The following is a 21933-nucleotide window of genomic DNA, read 5'->3' as shown; positions in this document are numbered from 1 at the left end:
AAGAAGAGCTACTGTCTTGAAGAGAGGGAAGAACTCAGTTTCTGAAGAAAGTACTCACTGCCTCCACGGCCGTCCTAAGGTTCTTGACTGCCAGCACAGGCTCTGCTCTCCTCCCCAGCCCCAGCCCTGTGGCTCCTCTTTGCTTTCCTTCCTACCTGCAGCTTCCCCTTAAGCTCCCTGGGTGCTTCCAAAACAACCAAGCTAAACTGGACTCTTCGCGCCACCTGGTGGCAAAATCTGAAAATGTTTTAAGAGTGTGGTTTTTCTTTCTTTGACTCACAAGTGTTCCCAAAAGCCTTCATGTCTTTCTTCCTTTTCTAATTTAACGAGTAGTTTTTAACCATTTAAGATAACTCAAATCTGTTTTAAACCATTCAGTAGTATAACATGTATTGTTTTGCACTTCAGTAACCTAAGTTATTGCTAATGATACCTTATCTCATAACATTTGTGCATTCTTAGCGTTACGTTAATGATTAATGATGAACTTTTATATACAAATCTTTTCTGATCAAGAAACTTAGGACTATCATTGAATCAATAATAATAAGAAATACAAGAAATAGCAATATAAAAATTTAATATCAGGAAAGATGTGGAGAAAGAATCAAAATTGTAGTCCTCCCTTGGTCTTGCTTTCTGCAGTGTCAGTTGCCTGTGGTCAGCCATGGTCTGAAAATACAGTGCAGTACAATAAGACATTTTGACAAAAGAAGAGAGAGGCTACATTCACATAACTTTGATGACAGTGCATTGATATAATTGTTCTATTTTGTTATCAGTTATCATCACTCTCTTATTTTGCCTAATTTATATTTTAAACTTCATCATCAGTATGTTTCTATAGAAAAAATCTTAGTGTATCTAAGGTTCACTAGTATCCTTGATTTTAGCATCCACTAAAAGTCTTGGAACATATCCTCTGCAGATGAGGGGGACCAACCATATTGGCCATGTTGAGCTCTGCTTAGGATCTCAGAACATTATTCTCAAATGTGGTCCAGAACCTCATTCTCACAGGTCACCAGGCAGCACAAACAAATTAGTTGCACTTCTGCTTTCCTCTTTCTCAAATAGTCTATAACAATCATGGTTTTATTATTATTTCCCTTCCTTCAAATAAAAACTCTATGAATAATTGATATATCCCAGACTTGACTTCATTCCCAAAGATTTACTAACTTGAAAAACATAGTCTTTGTTGAAACATAAAGTCTCTGTAGAGAATGAGTGAATTTGAAGACTTATTACATCTTTTGAATTAGGTCAGAAGAGAAGGGATATGAACAAATTCTAAAGGCACGAAGGTGCTCATGGGCAAATGGACATGTCAATTCAAAGGAAGTGAAAAAGAGAGATGTCTAGATTTGGAAAGAGATTTCCAAAGTTTCATTCATTAGAGGAGGAAATGAAGAGACCTAACCAAGGTTGCCCATGGCTTATGAGAAGCAGTGTGGGACAAGTCAAAAATCTCAGATTTCCTGTTCACCAGATTTTCCTTCTCGGGGGAAGAGATTTTGGCATGTCGACATAATGCTAATGAAGTGAAAGGGGACAGTGACAATAATCTAAATCTAGATTCACCTGGATGCGTTATTCTAGGTTGGTTATGATATGTAGATTTTTGTGCTGAAGGGAGAGTGTCAGTTACTCAAAATCTCTGATCCACCTGGGAGATAAACTACCATGTGTGGTACCTCCAGGTGACCCGGTAAATAAAGCAACAAGAACTCTTTTGGAGTTTCTGGCCAGTCACATGAGGAGATTTCAGCAGAATGTGATACTAAACATCAGTTATAAATGAGTTCTGAACTTGTTTTACTCTCAGACTTGTAGCAACTGAAGACTCTCATCTGCACAAGAAACCCCTGGACCAGGCTCAGAATGAGACCTTCTCTGGATATCTTGGCAAATCTCAGTTCCAACAAAGCCATTCTTCTCCGTGACTATTATCTGTTTAAATCTCTCTGTCATGAATGTTAATGGAAACTTTACTTATGTAAATAGAAAAACATTACATCCGAATTTTATCCTATGGAGTTAAGGAGAATTTCCCTCTTGTCAAGGTATAAATAAAAATTCTCTCTCATTTGAACTCTCACCACTTTTATACAACTATTGCATGTGCATTTGAAGGGTAAGTGTGGAGAAAGGCCCCGTGCCATTTGGAACTCAGTATGCCTCCTCAGCGTGTGGTATTCTACTGGCCACATCACTCTGTTGAGCACCACAGAGGCAGACAGGTTGGGACATCTGCAGTTGGGTGATGTCAAAGAAGGGTTTGCTGCAAGCTTAGGCTTGACACACTTTGAAACATTTTCCAGCTTTTTGGAAGCATGACTATATTTTTCATGTACAATGAATCAATTTTTTTAACGCTGCTAAAATGTGATCTAAGGGAGAGAGAACATGGAAAGTTCCTATGCCTACAGGATGCTAGCTCCTATTTGTTTCCATGATTGATACCTACAAGTTAGGATCAGAGTCTGATCAGGAGATCAATTGCCCTTAACATATGTATTACTGAACTACTAATCTTTATATAATATGATGTGTCTACACATTTGGACAGCAAAAAGTTGATAGAGTACAAAACATTGGCTAATAGTTTTGGTCTGAGTCATGTCACCTTAGTTGTTCAGTATGTCAAATGGGGATAGCTATCCTTTAGGTTTGCTGTAAATTATTAAATTACGTACTACAAGTGGAGTACTGCTCACAACTAATACAGATGGAGTGTTCTACAATGTCACTGACAACATTACGTAATGTCAGGACTTTGGATTGATGGAAACATGACAATAATCTGGATTTCGTTCAAATGATTAAGGATATGAAAATATTTTAAATAATTTGACTGATTGCTTTTAATTTGGGAGAACACAGACTTATCTTGAAGCTCCCTTCTTTAAACATTCTCTTTCACATAGCATTGTGTTTTGCATATAATTTGGCACTACAATATTTGTAAAACAAACAAACAATGCAATTTTCTCTATCATATGGCATATGATTTGCTCTTTCAAGTTCATGCAAACTGGGCATATTGGCATGCAAGCTCTGATTCTCTTTGAAGATTGGCAAGTATGGCCAAGAAACAGAAAAGTTAATTTTTTTTTCAGTTATTGATAACTTATGGAGAAAATCAAATGGAATAATAGGATTAGAAAAATGGAATATAGAACCATAAGGGGAGGTTGATAATTTTGCAGACCTAACCAGGGAGACTTTTCCAAGGAAATGAATGGAGAGAAAGCAATTGTGAAGACTGAGAGGGATCCTTACTCTTTCTCTAAGTAAATCTTTGTAAAAGCTTTAAGATATCTGTAAATGTCTACCAGTGGATTAGCCTGCAGTTAAATTTGGACCTTTGGAAGCAGAGTGTAATTAATGCTACTTACCTTCAAAATGAAAGGTTATGAGTTTAGATGAAGGAGTAAATAAGTATATATATATATATATATATATATATATATATATATATATATATATATATATATATCTGGGTTCATCATTAGAACAATAACTGCTCGGATGTTGCCCAGGAGATGTATAAAAATGTGTTATTGTCATTAATGTCCAAACAGTATGTTCCAAAGGAGTACAAGGCTGGAAATGGTGGTTTGTGGTCATCTTTGACTGGCACTTGCTACTTGCTCTTTGAAACCTCAAGTGCTCTGTGTAGAAAATGACATTGATGAACTGAAGGGAAATCCTGTATTCCTAAAAATCGTGAAGATGGTGAAGCTATCATGAAGATAGCTAATCTACACTTTGTAGTAGGATGTTATGATTTTTATTTTATGATTAAAAAACTGTTTAGTTATCCAACCAATTAATACCTAATGCTCTAAGCCAATTGAATCAATACTGAGTTCTCTTAATTAATACAACATAATGTGATGTTTTAAGATAAGTAAATCTTGCTCACAAAAGATAACTGCTTTTCAAAAATGCACCAATTGTATTTTTAAAAAATTTTTATTTGTTCTTTTTAGTTATCCATGACAATAGAAAGTATTTTGGCATATTATCCAACCATGGAATATAAATTCCCATTTTTGTGGTTGTACATGACTGTAGAGAAATTTCTCAAGCTTATTTGACAGCAGTCGCTGAAACCATGGTTTAAATAAATCAAACAGTCTGGATGGAGAAACTGAGGAAATGGTAAAGACTCGCCATGGATTGCAGGCCTTTGCAGTTACTGAGGCTGAGCTATAAGCTGAGGAAAGGCCTCGCTTAGCAGGCATCACAGCAAGCTGTGATGTGAGCTTGCCTGTACAGCCTTGCCTCATGCTGCATGCTGGAGCTTGCACTTCCCCCAGTCCTTTGTCTCAGACTATTGCTGGAAAGAATCACTTAGGGATCCTTCATTTGTTTACATTAGTACAATGTATAGCTTACCTATAGGTTGATTCTGTTATGTTTTAAAAAGTGTCTTAACCTGATTGGATAATGTGTCTACATATGTCTTGTACAATCATAAGTAAAATTAGATCTGTGCCTTCCGAGCCTGGTCTCCAATGTCTGTTTACTGGGAAGACATCGTTCGTCCTCACTCTCAGGGACTCCCATCTCCACATGACGAGCAGTTACGCTGGTCGTGTTTTTAATATGACCTACTAGGATTTTGTTTTCTTCCTCCCTGGAGGTGTTCTTAGTCAAATGTAGTGACAGAGTCTACAGCTTGGCTCTCCTGCCTCCAGGCATTCATATGTTCCACTGCCACTATTTTTAGCTTTATGCAGTTGTTCCAAGAACATACCTTTTCTCAGAAAGTAATATTTTCTCTACTTTCAAAGAGAAAATTGAAGAAATGCTCAGAAAATGCAGACTCCCTAAAAATGGACTTGGTTTGCTTCTTCTCAGAACTTAAAAACAAAACAAAAAACTGGCTGTCTTTAGTCTGGTCTAAATTTCAGACTCTTAAGAACAAAAACAACAGCAGAATTCATGGCTGTAAATACCTACCTTTACCATTACAACTATCAAGCATAGACCATCAATCACTTATGTCCCTATTAGTAAATAGCTTATCTTGATCTGTACTTGGTCCTTTGTTGTCACCATATCTTGCAGACAGGACTGATTCTGATAGTCTAGAAAACATTCACTCTAGAGGCTCAGTTACACCTTCTGGGTTTTCTATTTAAGAAAATGGAGCTCACCAGTGGAACCCTAGATAAACAGTATCTCTATCAAGAGTGACTGGCTTGCAATGAACTGGAAGGATGTTCGGTGACTATATTTACGTCCTATTTATGGGGATGTGACATGAGGCACTATTATGGTTTAGATGTGAGGTATCCCCCAAAAGCTCATGTGTGAGACAGTGCAAGAAAGTTCAGAGGAGAAATACGGGTGTTATGAGAGCCTAATCCTAATCAGTGCCTTGATCTCCTGATGGAGATTAAATGGATGGTAACTACAGCCAGGTAGGGTGTGGCTGGAGGAGGTGGATCCCTGGCAGGCATGACTTTGGGGTTTCTATTTCATTTCTGGTGAATGGAATTGCTCTCTCTGCATCCTGATTGCCATGTCCTAAGCTGCTTTCCTCAGCCACATTCTACTGCCATGATATTCTACCTCACTTTGGGCACAGAGCGGTGGAGTTGGCCATCTATAGACTAAGACCCCTGAAACCATAAGCACCAATTAAAGTTTTCCTCTTCTGCATTGTTCTTGTCTGGTCTTTTGGTTGTAGCAATTTCAGGAAAAAAACAACAACAACAAAAAAACCTGACTAAAAGACCCCCAGAAGCTCCTGTTAATGCAGGAATATTCTGAGGTGAAAATGATTAGATTATGGAGAGCCCTGATCTAATCCAGCCATCCTAGTTAGAATGGCTTGCTGGGTGGAACCAACTGTAGAGTGTGGTTGGAGGGGGTGGGTCACAACAGGGTGTGTGGTGGGGAGTGCCCTGGGAGGGTTATTCTTCCTGTGGCCCCTTTCTTCTTCTTCTCTCTCTCTCTCTCTCTCTCTCTCTCTCTCTCTCTCTCTCTCTCTCTCTCTCTCTCTCCTTCCTGACCCTATCATGAGCTGAGCAACTTTCTTTTGCTGGGCCCTTCCCCCATGATGTGCTGCCTCACCTCAGGCCCAGAGCCATGGAGTCAGTTGTCTGTGGACTGAGGCCTTTGAAACTGTGAGTCCTAAATAAACCTTTTCTCCTCTAAACTGTTCTTGTGGGTGTTTTGGTCACAGGGATGAAAGAGCTGACTGAAATAGGAGCTTACATATGAACAAGGACTATTGATTCTAGTATACAATACCTGGGAAGTATGAGGTCAGGAGTCAAGTGTAATTCACAGGAATTTTTAACAATTGACATTAAAAATGAAATTTGATTTTGGTGATTTCTGTAGGTGTTTTTGAATCATTAATAGTGGAAAAATAAGTGTCCATCCTGCTGGAGAGGGGGAAAGGCTGACATTTCAAAGTTCTTTCAGTAGATGATTCTTTGTTGAGTAGTGTGAATTAATGGAGCTTTTGGAGATGAAAACTAGGCTCAGGGGTGAGTGGCAGAGTTAACTGGTAAGACCCCATCGGGTCTCAGGTCAGCAGATGGAGGAGCCAGGTGAGGTAAGAGAAACCTTGAGAAAGGGTCAGGGGATTGAGTAACATCACTAAAGTCATCAGGATAACACAAAGACCTAAGAACAAGGGTGGGCAATAATTAATTCTGTGGTGTTTGCATTCCCATAGCTATAAAAGATCAGCTATATATACCTGAACTTTGGTAAAATCTGAAATAAGCCCAATGTCACTGATTGATCAGATGAACTCAGCCATTTTCAAGCATTAGCTCAAATGTCCTTCCATTTTGTGACTTCACCTGACCCACCTGTCTTTAGGAAGTCCACTGGCATAGTGTAATCTCTTCCTTTTGTGTGCTCTAGTAGTTCTTACTACGTAACTTCTAAAATTACCACCTGAATTACAGCACTGGTTTGAAAATCTAACTCACCGATAAGACCATGAGCTATTTTTTCAGTCAGGTGTCTTTTCTATTCATTTTGGTGTCTCTCAAATTCTAGATGTGTGCCTGACTGGCACCTGATAAGCATTCAATAAATATTGGTTGAGCTCAATCGTCAAGATAGCTTTACAAGCACAAGTAAGCTTTCTGAGAAGAAAGAAAAATTAAAAACCAAAAATTTCAAGAACTTGTTAATCAGATGGATGGATTAATAAGAAAAAGTAATTTTATTACAGTAGCAATTCATATCAACTTTAATGTTTTTCAGGTCACTTTCCAGGACACATGGCACTTTGTGCCTAACCGTCTTACTGGTATTTATGTGGTCATGACATCATTAATTGTTTTCAAATCTCTGCTAGATTGTAAACACTCTGATACCAAGACTGTGACATTTTGGTAACTCATATGCTCAAATGTCTCCTCCCCAACACATGTAGTAAGAGTACAGAGAAAGTGAGAGAGATATTAGAAATGGGAAGGGAAGAAAGGGAAGAGTTTATAAGAGTGGGGAAAAAAAATCAAAGGGTAAAAACTTAAGACTGTGGTATAGAAATATCATAAAAGAGTTTTGGGTTTTGGGGGTTTGTTTTATTATTTTGGGGGGGGATGTCTAGGCCAAATCAGATGTGTAAGAGTCTCCAATTTGCCAGCAGTGGAGCCAAGAGAATCTGATTCTTCCCCGTCTCCTCCTTGTTCCTCCGGGGCCACATACACATCTGACTCACATCAAAACAGAGTGCTGGGTTCCTCATATAAAAATGTGCTGGCAGACAATCCCAGTGACCTTTAAAAATCAATCTTGCAAATGGGCATTCGAGCTAGAGAAAATGATCTTTAGCTGGGCTGTTTCTCTTCTGCGTATGCTGGCAAAGAGGCAGACGTACAATTACAGGCAGTACAATTTTCGTTTTCGAACTGCCTGCCCAGAACTTCCAGTATTTTCCATAGCTTTACTGCAGAAAATAACACGAGCCTCAAGTTTAACAGGATGTGAAAACTTGAGACACTTCCTTTCCTGTGCTTCTGCACAGCCTTTGGACTCCTCTGTTTCAACCCAATGTGATTTGCGTAAGTTATTTTAACAGCCAGATGTTGAGAGCAAATATTGGCATTTCTTCTTCCCGTGTCCCTGAGTTATCTCTTTATCCAAGTGCACCTGGTAATGCACCAAAGTCCTGAAGTACTGCTACGTTGTATTTATTAGGTCAGGGTGGATAAACACAGCTGATTAGCGGTCACCAGTCTTCCATCCTTATTCTGTTCCTGTTCCAAGCTTAGCGCCCCACTGCCTACCTCTAGGGGCTCATTTTGTAGAGTAGGGATCAGGCAGCAAGTTCAGTACCTGTTGAGATATTTAAAATCAAATTGAAAATGTGTTTTCTAGAACAGTAGTTACTCCTTAGGCACTTCTCAAAGCTTCTACATGTGAAATTTATCAATGCATTGATTCTGAATAATTAATGTAATTCCCAGCTCCTATTATTTGTCTAGTGAACACACACACACACACACACACTTTTGTACAGAAAATGTGTTTTGTTTGTTGTTTGTTTTGGGAATAGGAAGGAGTAGGTGGGGAGAGGAAGTTGCTTTGTTTTATAGGACACATACATTGTTTTAAAGCAAAAAAAAAATCTGGTATATTAACATTCAAAAATCATACTGTATCAGAACATTGGTTATAGGTTCTTTTTTCCTAAAAGATAAAATTTCTAGTACAAATAAAGGAGGTCAATCAGAAATGAAGTTAAAATACTTTTTGCTCAATGTTAGAGCAGAATAATAAACTTTGGGTTGCTGTAACAATTTTCCTGAAGAAGTTTACATGATATTCAGTAGTGAATATAAAATTGTAGATGAAATACTACTGATAAAAACATTTTTCCATTTTGAATGTATCTGCAGACTATAATGCATATAATAGCCATTGTATAGCCAACTACAAAAAATAATGTATTTATGTAAATGCTTTTGAATAAAATTTGTAAGTCTCACTTTTTAAACAATTGTATTGGTATTGTATTGGTATTTTCTTTTTAAAACACCATATAGGAATAAATTTCAAAATCTCTTAATCTCTGTCCATTCTAGTTAATATTTACTATAATTCATACATAATTTGAGTGGGAACCCCAAGGACTCATCTGTTGGACACTTGCTCCTCAGTGTGGAGATGTTGAGAGACGATGGAACCTTTAAGAAGCAGGGCTTACTGCAAGGTAATTATGTCATTGGTGCCATGGAAATGATTGATGCTGATCTCACAGGATGAGTTGTTTCTCCTGAGAGTAAATTGTTATGAAAGAGCAAGACTGGTAACTACTTGCTCTCTGGCTTCCTGTCTTGCCAAATGATCTTTCCCTTTTGCCCACTATGATTCTGTTTTCTATGTGGTAACACAGTCAAGGAGCCTTTTTCCAGAGACCTAACCAAAGGGGCCCAAACTTGAACGTTCACCTTCAAAACCATGAGCCTCTTTAGTCACTCTCAATGTCTTATAATTATAGTCTCTATCATGATCGCTTCAGAGTATGCAATACCCAGTATAACAAACATGGTCATTATGTGAAGGTTAATCAGCTTTCTGCCACTATTACAAACTACTTGAGACAATTGACTTATAAGGGGAAAAAGTTTGTTTTGGAGGTTGCAGTTCATGATAAGGGCTACCCATTGCTTTCAGGCCTATGGCAAGCAATACATGATGGCAGGAGCATATGGGAGAGCAAAATTGCTCACCTCATGGCCAAGAAGTAAAAAGAGAAAGAGGAAGAGCCAGCAGGGTCCCACTATCCCCTTCAAGGACATGCCCAGTGACTTAAAATCTTCCCAATAGGACTCATCTCTTAAAGGTTCTGCCAACAATTTGTTGGAATTTCCAACAATTCCACTCTGGGGATCAAGACTTCAATGTACAGGCCTTTGGGAGACATTGAACATCTAAACCACATCTTCCCGCCACTTCCCTCCAAAGGATCACACCCAGCTTGCCATGCAAAATGCATTCAATAAATCCCAGAGTCTCTGAGTCTTAACTGTTACAGTATTGCTTAAAAACCCAAAATCTCTCCTGAGACAAGGCACACGCAACTGTGAACCCCTGTAAAAACCAAAATGAGAGTTACATACTTCCAGTGGTGGGAAAGATACAGGACCAACAGTCTTATGCTAAAAGGTAGAAATAGGGAAATAGAAAGGAGGGAAGTTCAAGGCAAGACTGAAACCCAGAAGGGCAATCATTAAGTTCTAAATTTCCATGTCTGGTATGTGAGGTACACTGTGGTGGAATACGAACCACCAAGGGCACAAACAGCCTGTCCTTACAGACATTGCGAAACACGTGGTCCCTCTCGGGTAGGTTTTTCCCATTGCCTACGGATTCCCTTGGTAGTTATCGTATGTTGCTGGCATCTCTACCTTTCTCGGGTCTTCACTGAAGCTTTGGCTTCACTCCTACAGCTTTATGCATCACCGTGTCAGGGGCCACTGGCAGGGAGCCTAATCCTACAATATACGAGCTGACCTTTGGAAATCTTGGTGGAAGACTCTGACACAATAACCACTGTATTCCTCAGGCTTCAAAAACAAGTGTCACGTGGATGACACTATGGATTCTTTCCAGCAAAGGCTGTACCTGGGTCACTGAACTATGGCTGCAGCAGCTGTGGGGCCTTACCAGATAAACACAAGAAAATTACTCCCTTTGTGGTCCTTGACCAGCAGGGCACCTGGAAGCTCTTTTCCCAAATGATTCTGCTCCAGAATGTTTTAGAAAATTTTCATTTCTACACCTTTAAGTCTGTGATGAAAGTGGTGACCCTACAGATTCCTGAGATAGGCTCCAGGTATCCTTCCTACTGTCCCAATGGCACATAGCTTCTTTTTATGGCAGAACTGCACATTCCTTGACTATACCTGTAAAGTCTCCTTCTTTCTTGGCCAGGTTACAAATTGTTTAAAACTTTCCGCTCTGCTTCTTTTTGCTTCCTATTCTCATTTGTAAATTTGACTAAAACCTAATACTGCCACCTGAGCGCTATGTTGCCTAGAAATTTCCTCCACTGAATAAACTAATCTGTCACCTTTTAGTTAAGCCTCCTATTATATCTCAGTGAGTGAACAAAATATAGCCAAATTCTTTGCCATGGGGCCTACAGTCCCATTCCTGAGAGAGTCTTCTTTCCATCTGAAGCTTCATCAGCACAGTCTTTACTATCCAGGTTCCTTCCAGCATTCTGATCTTCTGAGCCCTCTCCGGAATCACCCATTAAGCTGCCTGCTTCTCCAAATTCTTTCAATTTCTTCCATAAACAAGTCTCCTCCGCATTGTCAGATATATAGTTACAGTCAACAGCCACACTTCTCAATGCCAATTTCCTATATTAGTCAGTTTTCCATTAGTATAACAAAATGTCTGAAACAATAAATTTATAAAGAGGAAAGGTCCATTTAGGCTCATGATTTTAGCAATTCCACTGCTTCATACGGTAGACTCAAGGCTTTTAGGATTGTGGTGAAGCAACTCATCCAGGCAGTGGTGTGCTGCAGAGCAAAATCACTCACCACATGGCCAGGAAACAAAAAAGCAAAAGAAGAGAAGTCTGGGTTCCCACAAAGCCCTTTAAGAACACTCCCAGTGGCCTATAGACTCACCTTGTAAAGGTTCCACCTCCTCCAAAATGGCACTACTTTGGGAACCAAGACTTTGGGCCTTTGGAAGACATTCAACATATGAACCATGGCATTGTGAGTATCTGCTATTCTTCTACAGTTCTGAAATACATAGGAAAATGCTTCTGACTGCTCCAGTTTTTTGTCAGCCTCCTTCACATCCCCCTCTACAGGAAATTTATTGGAAAGAAAGGGTGACCCTCTGAAACAAGTTTAGAGGAGCCCCAAAACACCACACACAGCCTCATGCAGTGGGGCCCAGCAGACAGGACAACCACCTCATATGACGACAGTCATGGCTGCTAGCTCCCCATGAATGTCACTAGATCTGAGAGAGACTCTAGTGCCATGTAAGACTGCAGAGGTATTCCTGTCAGGCACCCCAGACTGGCTCCAAGTCCACACAAACCATCAACTTTGAATCTGATCACCCACCTAGTTCTCTGTTTTGTCTGAAGTGACTTCCCACCTGCTCAAACCTGGCCCCGCTGCCCTCGCCTCACCATTACTAGACTCTGTTCTACATCCCATGCAGACCTAAGGTCTTGTCTTCCTGCTGATAACATGTGCTGGTGCATTCTGATCTGCTCTCCCCACCTTTTAGGGTCTTCCTAGAACCCTTCAAAACAAGATTCTGCTTCCGAGAAAGCAGGAAGTTGGGTCAGAGCAACAAAGATTGGTGCCTACTAGTGGACAACGTGGCAGAAAAGATAAGTGATACTTTGGGACCCCTATTTCTCAGTTGCTCTTTAGTATTATTCAAGTCCCTTACCTATTTCAAGACCTTGTTTGTTCACCCTATGAAACATTGGACTAATTCCCAAGGACTAATTATATATTCTTTGCAAAGCATTTAATATTGGACCAGCAATATGCTTTTTCTCAATATTTACTTCTATTTTACAGTGGCATTAGTCCTGAAGAAACTACTCTCATAATTTGCTATACAAACAGGGTCCTGCCTTTAAATATGTTTGGGAAATGGAATGAACTGAAGCTCACCTGGGTTTCATGGAGATTTATAATGTTCAGGGGCAGTTTTCCCCCTGGACAAGTTATTTAACTACTTTCTCTGTTTTCATCTTATCCATAAAATGGGACTAATGATAGTTTATCTTTCCAATTATTCTTGTGTGCACTAAATTAGGTGTCATATTTTAAACATTTAGCAAAATACCTGGCATATCACATGTACTAACTACATGTTAAAAAGTAGTATTGAAATTTCTACTAGTATAAATATTTAACTATGTGTAGAATTCCTGCAATTCAAACAAACCAAAAACAAACAAACAAAAAAACCAAAAAAAAAAAAAAAAAAACCTTTCTAATGTTGCAAAATCAAATTTTGCCACACATTATTTGACCACAAAAACATAAAAAACTACATATTAGCATACGGAGTTACCGTATGCTGTTTCAATAAATGTAATAAATTGTGAAACGTTTAAATCAAGTTAAACATTATCTCCTCAGATACTTAGCATTTGAATATGGGTGAAAATATTCAAAATCATTTATTCTAATTTTTTATGTGTACAGAACATTATTGTCATCTTTTTGCTCCTATTTAACTGTAACTTAGAATCTCTTCTTCAAGCCTGGATTGCTTTCTCACAGAAATGTACCACTATCGTTGCAAAATGAAAGATCTACCACAAGAGGGCACTGTGCTCCCAGCGCATTCAAAAAGAACCAACATTGGCAGAAACGCCAGCTGTCCTGGCGCATCCCGCAGAGTTTCGTTGTTGCAACAGGAACAATTGTATGTGTTCATTGTATGTGGCTAGAGACAGAACAAAGAAGCCATTGTGAGCTCAAAAGTTCCAAAGGCAAGAAACCAAACGTGACACCTTTTGGTCAAATCTTAAAGTCATTTTTCATTCATGCCGCACGGTGGCGCATCTTCCTCAATTATAGCTGTTGTCCCCCATGAACCAGTTGTCAAATGTTTTAGAACTTTGTATTGCCAGAAAGCTGTCATGTTGAAAATGGGTTACATAAATTGATGTTTATTAAGAAACACTGTAACTGTTATTTTAGCTTTCTTCTTACATACTTATAAAAATTTGCTGCAAAACTGAGAGAGAGAGAGAGAGAGAGAGAGAGAGAGAGGAGAGAGGAGAACATTTTCTGGTTAGGGATGGCCAAATGTTAGAATAATGAAATGGAGAGCTATTTTCACTGTACTCTTGGAATTCTCACCAGTCCCTGAGCAGAGGTTCCACTTAATGTATATACTGCCCCAAACAAACATAAATGTAGACATTATTTAAAAATAAGAGTGGAAAAATACATACCACTAGCCAATATTAACTCAGTATATAAAAACATGTTACATAAAAGTGCCAGCCTGTTCCTAATATGGCAGGATAGATGACAGGAGATGATCAGCAATGTTCCAGATTCTAACTCCTATCTTGAATTTAAGTATCTTCCCAACACTACTTTTCCATTAAGGACAGATCATGATTAAATAAATCAATGGTCTGTTTGATGTTTTTTCAGAAAATACCTAGTGAATTGCTTTCATTCTACCTTTTCATACTCTTCACTCAATTATCATATTGTCAAAAACAATAAATTGACACTGATGAAATACAGTTAACAAACTACAGACAATATTTGGATTTCATCAGAATTTTCATGTACTTTTGGAAGTAGTATATAGTCCCATAAATTTTTATTGTACATGTGTATTTATGCATATATATACATATATACACATATGCTTATATAAGTATACACATATATACACACACATAAATGAATATATGCATGTCTATATATATACATTCTCTTTATCATACACACACATACACACTTGCATATATATATATATATATATATATATATATATATATATATATGTATATAGACATTCACAAAGCTAGCATCACAGTCAGGTCACAGAAGTCTTCTACCATAAAGGAACTTCCTCATTTAGCTGGTTAGAGTTAGACCTTAGCTCAACCCTAATTCCTGGCAACCACTGATAATGTTGGCCATCACTGTATGTATTTGTGTGATTGTGATAATGTAGTAAAAATGGAATCACATTATGTAACTTTCTGAGACTGGAGTTGTGTATCATTCATTCATTCATTTCTGTTGCTGAGTAATATTTAATTGGTATACACCTAATCCAGTTTGTTCATCCATTGGAGGACATTTGAGCTGTTGCAGATTCTTAGCTTTATTTAAGAAACTACTGTGGGTCTTCATGTAGGTTTTTATGTGGACATAAAGTTTCTTTTCTCCAATATATACACCCAGAAGTGTGATAGTCAAGTTGTGTAGTAAATGTATACCTAATTTTATAAGAAACTGCAGAACTGCTGGGCATGGTGGCACACGCCTGTAATCCCAGTGGCTTTGGAGGCCGAGCAGGGTGATCACAAGTTTGAGGCCAACTAATAATTTAGCAAGGCCCTAAGGAACTTAGCAAGGCCCTGTCTCAAAATAAAAAATAAAAAGGGCTGGAGATGTAGCTCAGGGTTAAAGTGCCCCTGGACTCAACCCCAAGTACAAAGGAAGGAAGGAAGGAAGGAAGGAAGGAAGGAAGGAAGGAAGGAAGGAAGGAAGGAAGGAAGGAAGGAAGGAAGGATACAAAAACTTTTCTCAAAGTGATTACATTACTCGATGTTCTCACCAGCAACGTGTAAGAAATTTGTGCATTATTGCTTCACATTCTAATCACCAGGTTTCAAGTATTTAAAAAAAAACTTTTAGCCATTTGGATGCACGTATAATGTTATTTGTGTGATTATTGGCCAGCATATTTCTCTCCAACTGGACTGTCAATTCCAGAAGTTCAGGCAGTGATCCTTTTTTATGGCTTGGCAAAGTTAGGTGCTCAATAAATATGTGCTATCTGCTTGAGAGGATGCTAGAAAGAACAAACAAACGAAGGGAGAAATGGAGCACAGAGGGAGCGGGGGAGAGAACCAGGAAGGAAGAAGGGTGAGGAGCCTGTGGGGCCAGTTTGCTGAACTCCACGACATTGTCCTGTGGGCAAGAGCAGACTGCTGGAATCTCCAGGACTGTGCCTGGCCCTCGGCTCTCACAGGGTACTCATGTCCTTTAAAATGGAACAAGGTCCTCAATGTGTATCACCTCTTTTATTCTTTCTATACCTTCTATTCCTTCTACTCTTTTTTTTTTTTTTTTTTTTTTTTTGGTACTGGGGATTGAAGTCAGGGGCACTTTAACACTGAGCCACATCCCCAGCCCTTTTTTATATTTTATTTAGAGACAGGGTCTCACAGAGTTACTTAGGGCCTCCCTCAGTTGCTGAGGCTGGCTTTGAACTCACAATCCTCCTACCTCAGCCTCCCAAGCCTCTGGAATTACAGGCATGTGCCACCGCACCTGGCCCCCTCTACTCCTTGGTAAGGTCTTATGTGGCACCAAAGGGGAGGAAGAGCTCTTTTTACCCCTTGATCTCCTAGCCCATGACTTTGTTCTTGGTTAATCAAGTCAATTTCTAGTTGCAGAAGACTGAAAGAAAATGTTGTTATTATACCTGGGGGTAAGGGTATTTTAAATTCTGAATTAGATTTTACCCTGGTATAAATATTATGCTGCTTTTGTGGGATGGCAGGAGGGAATGCATCAAATAAAAATTTTCTTGAAAAATATTGAGAGTGTAGTCTGTTCACATCTGTAGTGCTAAGGAAACAGGAGAGAAGATCTTAAACTTCCTTGTAATGCCCATTACCTTCTCTGGGCACTCTTGTTCATTCTTCACCTGAGTACACCAACTAGTCTATCTCCTCCAACCCTCCCAGCCTTACCACATTCCCAGTGTATTTCTTCTTTCTTAGGAAGGAGTTACAATAAGATTTAATGCATCACCTTTTCCATTACCAAATAATGATATTCCACTTTTGGAATCTTGGGAGGCAGCCACCAAGTGGTTTGCTTTACCCTCCATCCCAGAGGCTTCTGAGTTCCTGAAAAATCATGAGAATGGGGATCAGTTTTAACAAAGCAAGCCCTGTCTATAAGACATAGCCTTAAGCCAGTATTATAGTTCTATTTACTGAGCTTTTCTACCAACAATAAGACAGCCCATGAAAGAACTTTACACAGAAAATTTGGATTTATTTAGTCTGACATTACATGCTCTATATCACATTGGGGGAAAACACTCTAAATTCGAATTTTTAAGAGTCTTAAAAAGCATATTTCTTTTAAGCCTGTTTATTCCATTGTGCTTTCGATGGCCTATTTAAAAAATTTTTTAAAAGCATCATTGGAGATAATCTAAAATTCTTCATTTCAGTTTGAAACCACTAATATTTATAATCAAATTACTATATGCAATTGGCTGTGCTAAACTTTATTTGGGTTTTGAAGAAAAATGATAGAAAACTTTTCGTAAGTTACTCAAGACAATCTAATAGACATGAATTTTAGAATAAACATTTAAATAAAATTTTAACATTTTATTCTGGCTTGCTTCACTGTAGTCATGTTGTACTGAAAGCTTGGCCCTTAAAACTGAAGTCACTCCAATAACAAGGACAAAGTTTTGAGAAAAAGGAAAGAGAAGTTTTATTGCTTCCCTAGCAAAGGAGAATGTCAATGGATTAATGAATGTCACAGAGGTTGCAGCACTAACTGCCAGGGGGAGCAGAGGGTTTCAAAAGGGGAACAAAAGGGATACAAGTGTTTCCCAAGTATCATCCAAGTAGATCTAATTAATGTTTAACACATCCTTGAAAGAGCTATTGATCCAGTTTTCAGGTCTGGCATTTCTTTACTCTGTGGACAGTGAGTGGAAGGGCAGATAACTTGGCAGAGGGCAGGAAGAATATTAATCTGCAGTTGGGAGGGGAAGAGGGACAAGACGACAGAAAAAAAAATATCAATTTTAAAATAAGCTGCAAGCACCATAGAATGTACCTATACAAACCAAGATATCCGACATCACTAGGTGAAATAATCTTATGGGACCAACACGTGGACCACTGTAGTTGGCTAATCACTGTTGTGCAGTGCAGGACTGAACTTAGTCAACTTTGAATCAATCTTCTGTTCTCTTTAATGAAGGCAGGCCAAGATTCTATGCCAGTTCTTTACATTAAAATAGGTACCAAAAAGTATCATTCTTCAAAGAATAAGCATATTGTGTGACAGTTCCAAGTACATGTGTTTTCCTGTAGACACACAAAATCAAAATCAGATCCAATAGAGAACAGGACACATCTGCTCTGCAGACCCCACTCCCTCACCCCACCTCCCTGGCAAGTGACATCAAGCAAGTTCATTAGAATTACAGTATCTCATCTTGCTTGGGAAATCCTTTACAGTGATAACTGAAGAGAAGAAAAATGTGTCCACATTTCTTGGTTTACAAAGCGTATTCTCACTACTGTTCAGAGTGCTTCCTCAAGCTGTCTTTGAAGAAGCGTATCTTCTTAAAATAGAGGACTAATGGATTAAATAATAAAGTGTTGGACCAAAAGAAATGATTAAGATGATTAGATCAGAACTAAGACTGGAAATTAAAAACCAAAACAAAGCTGGGGGTGGTAGTGCATGCCTGTAATCTCAGCAACTTGGGAGGCCGAGGCAGGGAGATCGCAAGTTTGAGGTCAGCCTCAGTAATTTAGGGAGGCCCTAGGCAGCTTAGTGACACCCTGTCTCAAAATTTTAAAAATAAATAAACAAAAAGGACTAGGGATGCAGATCAGTGGTAAAATGCCCCTGGGTTCAATCCCCAATATCCCCAAACAATACAAAACAAAACAAAAAAATGATACATAAGAAAACAGAAAGTCACAGATCTAAATATTCCCAAAACAATACCAGGTAAAGTACAAAATGTAAACTACAGTAAAATAATAATTTGGAAATTTTAAAAAGAGGCTTAGAATCATCATAGTAGACAACTATGAGACTTAGTCTTATAGTTAGTCTTAGAAATAAACCTTCAAAAATAAAATTTAACCCTAAGGTAATTTGAATTAGAATTTAGCAAAAAAATAAAGGTAAAAGGTAAGGAGGTAGCAGAGTCAAAACTGTGAAGTGTTAGGGCAGGTCTCAACAGCCCAAAACTCCAGGCACTGTCCCACATTGATTGGCAGGATTTGTACCAGACACACAAGTGCCCTCTAGTGACCATAGGCAAGAAACGTCTTTCCTCCCTTCTCTGTTTCCCATGTCTTTCCCTGTTTTAGTTAATAGAATATCATTTTCTTTGGTAGGATTATTTGGAAAAGTCTATTGTTCTAGACATAGCCTAATAAAGCATCTTACAAAGTAGTCAAGGTGAGGTGAAGAGAAATTAATCAAATGTTAAACGGAAAGTCTCATGAAGCAATAAAATCTATAGCAAAAATGTAAAGCTATCCCTATAAAATATTTATCATATTAAAGACAAAAGGCACATTGATTCAATTTGACTCTTAAGTTTTATTCATTTCAATGAGGGCAGACTATTTCCAAAAGGAAAAAGAAGAGCAAAATATATATTTTTTCAAGAAACAAGAGACCTAAGAAGTACTCAGCCAGTCATCAAAGAATTATTTTATTTTTATTTTTTGAGAGTGATTGCCAAATTTGCTCACACCTAATAATCATTTGCAATTTCAATCCAGTTTATGTATGTGTTGTTTGATTGGAACTTAGGTCTCCCAAGATTATTGCAGTACAATAAGCCACATACTTAGCTTTTTAAAAATAATCATTCATTTGCAAAAGAGGTTTTAAGCATTAAATGAGAAATATTGTGAAATCACTTTGCAAATTCCAAAGCACTGTATATAACAATATTTTGATTGACAATATTTCATAGGTTATTGGGGAAACTGGTTCAATTCAGGCTCATATCCTACATTTATAGATTATACTCCCCACCATTCAGTATTTTTCTATCAATTCTGTTTCAAGTATTAAATAAACATGGAAACAAATGTCTTCATTAAAACTTAAATTGGGGCCACAAAGTCTTCATGCTTTACTTAGTCAGAGGACAATGAATGGAACTCTAACAAAATGACATTCAGGAAAAGCTGTAGTTCAGTCTAAGGGCTCCCTGTGGGAAACAATTCAGTTGCACGATGATGACAAAAGATATCATAGAAATATTTTCTTCTTAGTGATACAAGACAGAAGGTGAAAAGTTGTGACTGGTGAGTCACTTGGACATAGCGCATGAATTTTATTTCTTATTCTTTTCTCCTCCCATTGTTAGGAAATAAAGCATGATTTTAAAATTGTCTTTTCTTGTGGACTAAAATTACTTATTGAATAAAAGCAAGCTGTTATCTATAGGACAGAAACTTTCCAAAGATATTTAGTTTTATTATTGTTTCTGAAATACCTTATTCATGTCATATAATTCATTTTTGCACAGTCTTTTAGGAAGGGTAAATTCTCTTTTATTTCTCTCCCTGTTTATTGTGTCACTCTAGATTAATAAATTAGACTGCTTATTTGTTGGCCTAATTGAACAATAAATAATGAATGAACCAATGAGCCCAAGTGGAAGGCTTATGTTGGGTTGTGATATTGTGGTTACCTGTGAACACATTGCTTGGAAGGTTCAGAATACCTGTTACACAAATGTGAATATGTTCTACTCAGTTGTGTGCTCAGACTTTGTTCGTGGTGCCATGGTTAATGAATCTGGGAAATGTTTCGCAGTATGCAGTTTCTCCTGGACTTTTAAATGCACACCCACATATTAGCAATTCTCAGAAGTTAGCCTTCAGTCAGCCTGCTTAACTTTGTAACAACTTTCCATGACTCTTCATGTTTTCCATGGAACACAGCACCCACCACCACTGATGCTACCATGAGTTTAGTTGATGGTTTGTCATAAAATACCAATTTGATAGTTGGATTTGGACATAACTGCCAATCAAAGTCCCATAGGGCTAAGAAGACCAAAAGATACTAAGTAGGTTTACGGTCCAAATAAACTGAAAAAGTGAGGGTCCTTAATGATGAGTAAGCTTTTTGTATAAGGAAGCTTTTTATAAAGCTGTATTTATTCAATTTAAAGGATTGTTCTGAATCCTCCCATTTTTAAAAAAGATGAAATGTTGGAGGTAGCTTTTACTTTACTCAGTTATGATCTTCATCACGAAACTCTATAGTCTTCATCATAGCAGGGACAATCCAATTTTGCTCACAATTGTAAGCTTGACACTGTTAGTTCAGAGTCGGGCTCCAAAATTCATTAACTAAACAGTAATTATTTCCTTTATGTCTTACTTTGCAAAATACATAGTTGATATAGTCTCATAATTATTTCTAAAACAGAAAAATCCAGGAAATCAGTGGACTAAATTAAAGTCAATTTCACTAAAAATATATATGGCTGTGGACATGGCTTTCCACAGGCTGTGGACATGGCTTTCCTTCTGTGGTGCCCGGGGATAACATTTCCAGTCCCTTGTACTCCAGTTGGGTCATGTGACTAATTTTAACCCACAGAATGAAAGTGGAACTGATTTGTTTATGTCACTTCTTGACCCAATCTTTCTCCATTCGCAGGGATGAATACAAAGTATCCTTAAGTTTTGAGAATGATGGGACCACAGAAGTCTGGGTCCTTGAGTCACCACACAAAAGAAAGGCAGTCATGAATCACCACATGAATCACACATATTGATCTATTTTTCAAATGCAAAATGAATTTTTTGTAATTCATTCACTGTTATATTGAAATTTGTTTCAGAAGGTGGTGTTACCCAACATCTCTATCCACATTTATATATAGACATGCACAAAACTACATCTTCACAGCCATATACTAGAAGCACTTGCACCAGAAGGTCAAAAGTGGTATCATCCAGGTAATAGGATTGCTAGATTTTATTTTTCCAAATCACCATATTTTCTAAATTTTCTTCAGTGATTAGAGATTACTATGCATTATTATTATATATTAGATTGACAATCAAGGGGAAAACAAAATAAACACTATATATGTATGTGTGTATGTATATAATTTTTTTCTTTTTAAAAAAATGATTACCAGCTATAAGCATTCTTTCTTTTGTTTTTGTGGATTCTTCAAGCCCTTTGTTTCAGTCCTCAAAACTGGTAAAACACCTATCTTAGTCACAACTGGGAAACTGCCAGTCATCCTTCCCCACTCCCCTGGGCATTTAGGGAGCAATCACTCCAAAATGAGGGGTACCATTTTTGAAAGAAGACTCGTCTGGATTACTTTACTCCAGCTGGATGCTTCATTATGTGGTCTGCATGTGCAACTTTTTGTTCTGAAATAATCTTAAATTTTAAAAAAAGCTGCAAGAGT

This window comes from Sciurus vulgaris (assembly GCF_902686455.1).
Source record: "Sciurus vulgaris genome assembly, chromosome: 7".
NCBI classification, from domain to species: domain Eukaryota; kingdom Metazoa; phylum Chordata; class Mammalia; order Rodentia; family Sciuridae; genus Sciurus; species Sciurus vulgaris.
This window is presented reverse-complemented; position numbering follows the sequence as displayed.